The sequence below is a fragment of the Delphinapterus leucas genome, chromosome 6, assembly GCF_059928025.1.
Source record: "Delphinapterus leucas isolate spDelLeu-1000000601 "Yukka" chromosome 6, BTC_Dleu_Yukka2, whole genome shotgun sequence".
NCBI lineage: Eukaryota > Metazoa > Chordata > Mammalia > Artiodactyla > Monodontidae > Delphinapterus > Delphinapterus leucas.
The window spans coordinates 103,468,037-103,477,125 of record NC_143134.1 but is presented as its reverse complement, the minus strand read 5'-3'; positions in this window follow the sequence as shown (position 1 = coordinate 103,477,125).

The following is a 9,089-nucleotide window of genomic DNA, read 5'->3' as shown; positions in this document are numbered from 1 at the left end:
AGTCTAACTTTGTTTATTCAGCTTGCAGGTCCACCTAATAACATTTTTCAGAACAAACATACTTTCAAATATCCTGATTGCTTTTCCTCAGACAGCTGGACCATTTCTCCCAAATTAAAGTTTTGTTGTGATTTCTCCATCCTGTAAATCCTCATTGGACTCTGATACACATGATCACATTCTGGTAATTTGTGTACATTTCTTGTGAGTTTCCTGAGTTCAGGGACTGAGTCTAAGCCTGCTAAGCCATCCTGGAAAAGAATTGGCTCAACCAAGTTCAAATTCTGGTTCCAAAGCTAGCTGTGTGACCACGAACATATCATTAACGTCTACGGGCCTCCGTTTCATCATCTGAAAACTTCCATTAATGCTCTCTGTGCCTAGAGATGTAAGAACTAAATGAGATAGTGCTTTGAAAGTGCTTTTTAGGAATCAGTTGCCCCAGTACCCTTTGCAGTCCAACCCAGAGCCTAGAGCACAGGAGGCCCCCAAAATTGCTGAAACTGTTTGTGGCAGTCACACTGGGAGCAAGATGAGACCCTGGCTTTGGAAACGAGCACTTTGCCCCAGCATTTCCTCTTTCTCCTGAGGGTTGTGACTAGTCCTGAGAAGCAGCAGCATTCCCTCTGACCCCCACCTTGGTCCTCACAGTTGCATCACCACCACATGATCATAGCTGTGGTGGAACCACCCAAGAGGAGAGGAGGGGAGAGTTTGAACTGGACCAGGTGGGACTGTAAATGCCAGGGTAAGAAGGAGGCCTGGAGGGGCTCCCAGCAGAGGCGGATGAGCAGAGCTGACAAATGCTTCAGCAGATGCTACGGGCGGATGTGCAGCCACCCCTCAGCCCTTTCTGAATGCTCCAGCCTCAGGCAACCAGTCACCAGGGCCACAGCTGATAACGTGACTTTACCAGAGGAGATGTAAAAATTCCCTCTCTGCTCCTGCTTGGCCCTGGCTTTCGTGTAATCTCCTTAGGAACGGAGCCAACTCTCCTGGAGAGGCCAAAGAAATCTCAGGATGTACATCCTTCAGAGACAGGATAATTCATGATTCAAAACCCTCCATATCCATTTATTTTAAATAACTGAGATAGTGTATGTACTTCCTCCTGCGAAACATGCTCTGTGCATTTAAAACTGAGCCCCCCTAAAACTGAGATCCTCTGCTGAGTTTATGAGAACCTCTCTATCCAAAAAGTTATTACCTTTCTTGTCCAACACCTGTTCCCCTCAAGATTGAGGAGTATCAAAAAAAGGGGTGGGGGGCTTCCCTGATGGCTCAGTGGTTGAGAGTCCACCTGCCGATGCAGGGGACACGGGTTTGTGCCCCGGTCCGGGAGGATCCCACGTGCCGCGGAGCAGCTGGGCCCATGAGCCATGGCCGCTGAGCCTGCGTGTCTGGAGCCTGTGCTCCGCAACGGGAGAGGCCACAACAGTGAGAGGCCCGCGTACCGCAAAAAAAAAAAGGGGGGGGAATTGAAATAGAGCAGGACCCCTCAGGGCCCTCCTGGGTCCAAAAGTCTTTCTGTGTCCCCCGTTTCTTATTTGTAGGAAAAAGGCTTTCAGCCTCCTAGACCGTCCCTGTGTTCCAAAGGGCAGATTCAAACAGCTACTAATTAGAGGAGTGAGGGAATGCAGAAACAAAGGAAAGGCAGTCAAGAAACAATAGTGCAATTGCTGGGTCATATGGTAGTTTTTTAAGGAACCTCCATACTGTTCTCCATAGTGGCTGTATCAATTTACATTCTCTTGCAGCAGTGCAAGAGGGTTCCCTTTTCTCCACATCCTCTTCAGCATTTATTGTTTGTAGATTTTCTGATGATGGCCATGCTGACTGGTGTGAGGTGATACCTCATTGTGGTTTTGATTTGCATTTCTCTAATAATTAGCGGTGTTGAGCATCCTTTCATGTGTTTGTTGACACTATTTACAATAGCCAGGACATGGAAGCAACCTAAGTGTCCATCAACAGATGAATGGATAAAGAAGATGTGGCAATGGAATATTACTCAGCCATAAAAAGAAACAAAATTGAGTTATTTGTAGTGAGGTGGATGGACCTAGAGTCTGTCATACAGAGTGAAGTAAGTCAGAAGAAGAAAAACAAATACTGTATGCTAACACATATATATGGAATCTTCAAAAAAAAAAAGTTCTGATGAACCTAGGGGCAGGACAGGAATAAAGACACAGATGTAGAGAATGGACTTGGGGACATGGGGAGGGGGAAGGGGAAGCTGGGACGAAGTGAGAGTGTGACATTGACATATGTACACTACCAAATGTAAAATAGCTAGCTAGTGGGAAGCAGCTGCATCGCACAGCGAGATCAGCTCGGTGCTTTGTGACCATCTAGAGGGGTGGGATAGGGAGGGTGGGAGGGAGACGCAAGAAGGAGGGGTTATGGGGATATATGTATACATATAGCTGATTCACTTTGTTATACAGCAGAAACTAACACACCATGTAAAGCAATTATACTCCAATAAAGATGTTATTTAAAAACAAACAAACAAACAAACAAAACAGAAAACAATAGTGCAGCATGAAGCAGGGTCCCAGTTTCTCCTCAAGAGGTCTATATACTAACAATCTGATACAAATCTCTGAGTTCTTCTGTAAGAACTAAGGCCCCCACCCAAGTGAAGTATGGTAACTTTAGGCTGAGCACAAGCACGTGGACACCAGACTGGCTGGAACCAGAAGGCTGATGACTGAGATTATTGGAACACCACTCTTACCTCCCCACCAACCAATCAGAGGAAGGTCACACACCCTGCAGACCTCCCCCCAAATTTTGCCTATAAAAACTCTTCCCCCAAAACTATTGGAGAGTCAGGCTTTTTTTTAGCATGAGCCACCGGTTTTCCTTGCTTGGCACCTGCAATAAATTTTTCTCTGATCCAAACTCTGACTTTAGGTTTGTTTGGCCTTACTGTGCGCCAGGCACCTGAACTTGTATTCGACAACACACTTCCTTTGATCGCCTCCTTTGTAGGCTTAGATGGTCCACTTCTGTGAGCGCACTCCATCGAGGGATGTCCCCTCTGTCAGACGGGGTGGGAATCCAAGTTTGGGAGACAGGAATCCTGCTTTCTGGCTTCTTCTCTAATCCATCTTTTCCACTCTTTACTGTCTCTTTACACAATTCGAGCCTCTCACAGAAGGGCTTTGTCTGCCTGTAGGACAGCTGTGAGAGAGTCCCTGAGTGCGTGGTTGACAGTAACCAGACTAGCTCTGCACCAGTTACTTGTCTAAGACCACACTCGGAAGTCCTTTTGATGAAAGACAGGCCAGTCCTGGGAGGAGCCTTCCACCTGCTGTTTTCTGCTCCCCCATAGTCACGGCCAGGGATCCCCCTGCTTCTAGGTCTGTTTGACAGACTGTGTGTCTGGATCTTCTCTCCAGACTCTCACGGCTGGGGCACAACCACTCTTGGAGGCTCTGTGTCCTGGCTCTGTCCTTTGCCTTCTGAGGGGCCATAATATGTGGTTATCCTGCCTACTGCCTCTTAAATTTCTCTTCTCTGGGAGACTCCCATCAACATGAAAACATGCTCTTTTCTTTCATGCCCCCAAACAAAGGAAAAGCCCTGAAACAACCCTCCTTAGACCCCATGCTCCCCCTTTAGCTGCAACTCACTTTCTCTTCTCTCCATTATGGCAAAGCTTCTCGAGAATATTGATTACCCTTGCTGTCTCCACCTCCTGACCTCCGTTCCACCTGCAGCCCGCAGCTATCTGGTTTCTAGCTGAGGCATCTATTAGCACTGCTCTTGTGAAGCTGGCATATTCAGTCCTCAGTTGATTTGATCTCTGTTGACTCCTTTGGTCTCCTTGAAACATGCTTTCCTTTGACCTCTGTGACATCTCACAGTCCTGGATTTTTCTCTTACGTCTCTGACCATTTTTTCTTAGTCTCCTTTATCAACAACGACTCCATCCAGTTTCTTTGGTTGGAGTTCCTCAGGGTTATGTCTTAGACCCACTTCTCATCCTAAACTCATTTCTCAAGAAATTGCATCCACTTCTTTGGCTTTAAGTACCACGAGAGAGCTCACGTCTTACAGCGGAACAGCCCCGCTGCAGTATCTGAGCTGTTGGCTTTGATGTGGAAGGTCAGTTTGGGTCAGCAGAGGCCCAGAGAAGAGAGCGAAACTGGGGTTTCAATCCATAGAACCACTGAAGAAGCAACCCAGTGAAATATCTTTCCTCATCTGAGAAAGTCACTCACTGGGGGCAGTCAAGGTGGGCTAGACTGTGATGGGGCCGGTGAGCCTGGGAACCCTTGATTGGCCTGGGGCCTCTCAGCCAGATAGGCTAACCTTAGCTCTTAAAGATATATTATCTGTATGATTCCATTTCTATGAAATATCCAGAATAGGCAAATCCTATTCTGTAGAGACAGAAAGCAAATTGGTGGCTGCCAGGGTGTAGGGGGAGGGGAGATAGAGAGTGACGGCATAACGGGTATGAGATTTCCTTTTGGGGTGATAAAAGTGTTCTACCGCTAGACAATGGTGATGGTTGCACAACAGTATGAATGTACTAAATGTCACTAACAGTAGAAAAAAAATATATTTTGGATTGACCCCAGAAGAAGAACCACTTTAGCTGAACCAAACCACCTAGACCAGGGATGAATTCAAGCGCAGCTGTGACAAGTAGGTAAGGAACTGTACACTGGAACTGATTCTTCCCACCAAAACGATTGAAAACGACAACTTGCCATAAGATAGCATACAGAATGTGCTAGTATAGCTGCTATAAGACAGCTAGGGGATTTCTAACCATATCAATTCACAGTGAACCACAGGTGTGTAGTGTGACAGTAGGATATAGGTCTAAAGTTGAAAGATACACTTTTTTTTTTCCAAGTCTATATTTCTGTGACTATATGCTGAAGTCAGATCTGATGGTTCAGTGGAGCATTCTGGTAGCCTGATCTGAGGTTGGGGAAGGAAGCTGGTTTGAACTATTTAAGGCCTTAAGAGCTGGCAGGACTCTGTAACCATTTGGAGAAGTCTAGAATTAAACCCTTGACAAGTGAAGTGAGTGAACACTGTCCCGTGCTGGTCCTTTACTGATACTGTCTTATTGTATTTCTCACAACAACCCTATGAAGGGACACAGTGGACCCAAGATTTGAACCAAGTATATCTACCTCCAGAATCTATTAAATCCTTCTGAGCCTGTGAGCCTATTGGAGTCCCCTGAGTCAGAAAATGAGGAATTGGCTGGGGGAGGGAGTTGCTGGTGCCCCAGTGGTTCTGCCTAAGGTTGCTGAGCCAGCTTCCATCATGGCATATCTCTTACTGTGCCTACAGGCTGTGTAGACCGGGAGACATGGCCTACACACTCATCTTGGCTGTGACCTTGACTTTTATCTACTCTGATAACAAAATTTGAGAGAACTGTCACTGCTCAGTGAAACTTCTAGAGTTTGCTTGCTTGTCAATTTCCCCCTCATACTTGCCATCCCCTCTTCATTTCCTGACTTGTAAATAATCAGGAGGAGAGCAGGTGACTGCCGGGTATTCTAACCAGATAACTCTGCCGTGCTCAGCACATCCTGTTATTGTGAATCTCAAGTCCTGCCTTGGCATCTACTATTTTCTCTCCTTTTTCTAGCCTGCAGTTAGGGAGTGATTGGATTTATAGAGATTGACATTAATATTTTTCACTGGGGGAATCAACATGGTGTACTTGGAAGATCGTGAGCCTTGGGACTGGTGTTGGATTCAAATTCCAGTTCTAATACTAAACCTCAGTTTCCCACTTTACCTGGAAATAAATAAAAATATTTAACTCAGAATCCTTTCTATTTATTTATTTTTAAAGTTTCTTTTATTGAAGTACAGTTGATTTACAATGTTGGGTTAATTTCTGCTGGACGGCAAAGTGATTCAGTTATACATATTATATATATATTCTTTTCCATTATGGTTTATCAGAGGATATTGAACATAGTTCCCTGTGGTATACAGTAGGATCTTGTTGTTTGTCCATTCTATATATAATAGTTTGCATCCGCTAATCCCAAACTCCCAGTCCTTCCCCCACCTCTCTCCCACTTGGCAACCACAAGTCTGTTCTCTGTGTCTGTGAGTCTGTTTCTGTTTTGTAGATAGATTCATTTCTGTCATATTTTAAACTCCACACGTAAGGGATATCGTATGGTATTTGTCTTTCTCTGTCTGACTTACTTCGCTTAGTATGATAATCTCTAGGTCCATCCATGTTGCTGCAAATGGCATCATTTCATTCTTTTTTATGGCTGAGTAGTATTCCATTGTATACATGTACCACATCTTCTTTATCCATTCATCTGTCGATGGACGTTTAGGTTGCTTCCATGTCCTGTGCTCCTATGAACATGGGGATACATATACCTTTTCAGAATCCTTTTTGAGGGCTGCATGAAATAATGGAAAAGGACCTAGCTCTTTTCCTGACTTTTAGTAGGCACTCAAGAAATTCTATTTCTTTCCCTTCCCCAACCCCCCTCTCAAGTGTTTCAGTTTTAGCATTAAATCCAGACGAAGTCTTTGACCATGACACTGTCTCCATATGCTGTGGTGCTCAGAGTGAACAGGATGGGATAAGTCACTGAGAATGCGGGATTCAGGTGGACACAGCAGGGAGGCAGCCCCTGCCTCTCCCTCAGTGAGGGAAGCAGGGAGGCTGCAAGATTCTGAAGGACATTCTGCCTTTCCCCTCTTCTCTTCCAAAGCTCACTCCTGGCCCAGCATCCTCAACCTGGGTCCCCATTGGCACAAGTTACTCTGCAGGCCTTGCCCCTCTTGAACCACGACTGAGAGGGGTGGGGCCCAGGCTTGGGAGAAATGATAAAATATGTGCTTTGTCTCTGGTGCAGCTAATATCCTGAATTTGGTCCTTTCTCTCCTTCGAGTTAGCTTTCCTCACAGTGTCCTTATCTCTCCTCTCCATCTTCCCCTCCACCCACATGTATCCCAAACCTCAGCTTCCAGAAGGTATGTGGGTCAGGCCACGTCCCTCCAGGGGCAGCCTCAGTCCTGCCATAACATATTACAACATGGTTGCCCAAGAAATGCCCAGCAGAGCAATGAAGAATGTCAGCTTGGTACTTGCATATTGGTACAATATTTCTCTGTTTCCTCCTTTCCTTCTTTCTATGTCAGCCACGTAAACTAGAACACCCAGAATAATAATATCAGGTATCATATATTAAGCGTATGATATGTTTTCAGAACTATTCTAACTTTATTATTTACATGTATTTACTCACTAGCAACAACTCTATGAATTAAGAACGATTATTATTCCCATTTTACAAATAAAGAAATGGAGGCACAGAAAGGTTAAGCCACTCATCCAAGGTCATACAATTAGTGGTAAATCAAGAATGAAACCCTGGAAATTTAACTCTTACCTCTTGGGCTTTTAACATCATGCTATTGCAGGATAGGATATAACATGACTTTTAGTGTTAAGGTCTGAAATTTGGGTCATGACTCAAAGGTCAATAGTTACTGGGATGCAATCAGTATCTTTTGGCTGAAACTTGTTATTTGCAAATTTCTATAATCAGAGCATGTGTGTTGAGTTATACATTGGTGCAGCCATCTTTGGAAAATATAATTTGCCCTAACATCTTTGAGGATGTTATAAAAATTAAGATCTTTATAGAGAATATTAAAATTTATTCTACTAATAAAAAGTAAAGTTTAACCACAACATTTCCTTCTTACTCTGGGTTTCACTTACACCTTCAAAGCATCCCCTATCTAGCAGATGGAGGTGGCCCCAAAGCCATAGTCTCTATATACAGAGAAACTAAAAAGACTACATAAAAAGTTTCTGTTTCAAACTTACATATTCTTCCAGGTAAAGAATGTATTCCAATCCCTTAGCTGATACTTAAAAACCCAGAGGGGGGAAAATTAGTTTCAACCATAAGATGTAGAGAGAGAAGTCAAACGCTTTTGGGTGTCCCCATGTGTAGGGAGGTAGCAGTAGTGATGAGCATGACTGTTTTGTTTTCCCCACACTGTCCTGGATTCTGCTGGGCTGGACCTGCCCTCCCTGAATATGGCTGCCCCCATCTTCTGGCTATTACTGCCTGGCAGCCTGCCAAGAGCATTTCTGGTGACATTCCTGTGCAACCTACAAACTCTCATTATAGCACAGGCTCTGTGATGACATGGACCCGAGCAAAGATGGGGGCTCCAAAGATGGGGGCTCCAAAGTTTCTCCCCATTGAGATAACTGTGATTGAGCACATATCCTTGTTTTGTTTACTGGAGAAAGAGACTGATTAACGGGCAGGAATGTTGAAACACGAAACACTATCATTAGAAAAAAATCAGTTCTAGCCGCAAAGGTAGTGAAAGTCAGTTTGAAAGCATAATGCAATGTGGTTGAAAGAAGAATGCAATATTAGTCCATGATTATTGAGCACTTTGCACAGTGTATTTTATTTAATTTTCACAACAAGCCCTATAAACTGGGTGTTAAAATTATCTCCATTTTTAATACTACTCAGCCATAAAAAAGAATGAAATAATGTTATTTGCAGCAACATGGATGGACCTAGAGATGATCATACTAAGTAGGTCAGACAAAGACAAATACCATATGATATCACTTGTATGTGGAATCTGAAATATAATACAAATGAACTTATTTACAAAATAGAAACAGACTCACAGACATAGAAAACAAACTTATGGTTACCAAAGGGGAAAGGGGGTGGGAGAGGGATAAATTAGGCATTTGGGATTAGCAGATACAAACTACTATGTATAAAATAGATAAACAGGGCTTCCCTGGTGGCACAGTGGTTGAGAATCCGCCTGCTGATGCAGGGGACGCGGGTTCATGCCCCGGTCCGAGAAGATCCCACATGCCGTGGAGCGGCTGGGCCCGTGAGCCATGGCCACTGAGCCTGCATGTCCGGAGCCTGTGGTCCGCAACAGGAGAGGCCACAACAGTGAGAGGCCCGCGTACCGAAAAAAAATAAATAAAAATAAAAAATTCTGCTCCTTTCTTAGTATAAATCCCTGAAAATCACATTTCTGGACAAAATAAATGGATTTTTAAAGAC